Below are 384 nucleotides of genomic sequence, written 5' to 3' on the forward strand. Positions count from 1 at the left end.
TGAGTTAAACTGAATGTTGGTTGATACATCAACTACACTGTTACAGTAGGTTACCTCCACTTAATGATTGATTTAACCACGATGATCAATAACTCAGAACTGATCATGTAAAAACCAGCATAGTCAAATGGATGTAAAGGACGGTATTGGAAAATACTACTTTAAGGGAAAATGTAAAAAATATATAATAATAATTTTATTTTGAGCCATTGAATGTGTGCTGTTATTTTTTATAATAACTTTCAACTGCCACAAATGTTTGTGTAATGTTTGTGTAATGTTTGTGTAATGTTTGTGTAATGTTTGTGTAATGTTTGTGTAATGTTTGTGTAATGTTTGTGTAATGTTTGTGTAATTGTAGAAAATAAAATTCAAAAAATTAAA

The sequence above is a fragment of the Coregonus clupeaformis genome, unplaced genomic scaffold (genome assembly GCF_020615455.1).
Source record: "Coregonus clupeaformis isolate EN_2021a unplaced genomic scaffold, ASM2061545v1 scaf0045, whole genome shotgun sequence".
In the NCBI taxonomy this organism is placed as follows: domain Eukaryota; kingdom Metazoa; phylum Chordata; class Actinopteri; order Salmoniformes; family Salmonidae; genus Coregonus; species Coregonus clupeaformis.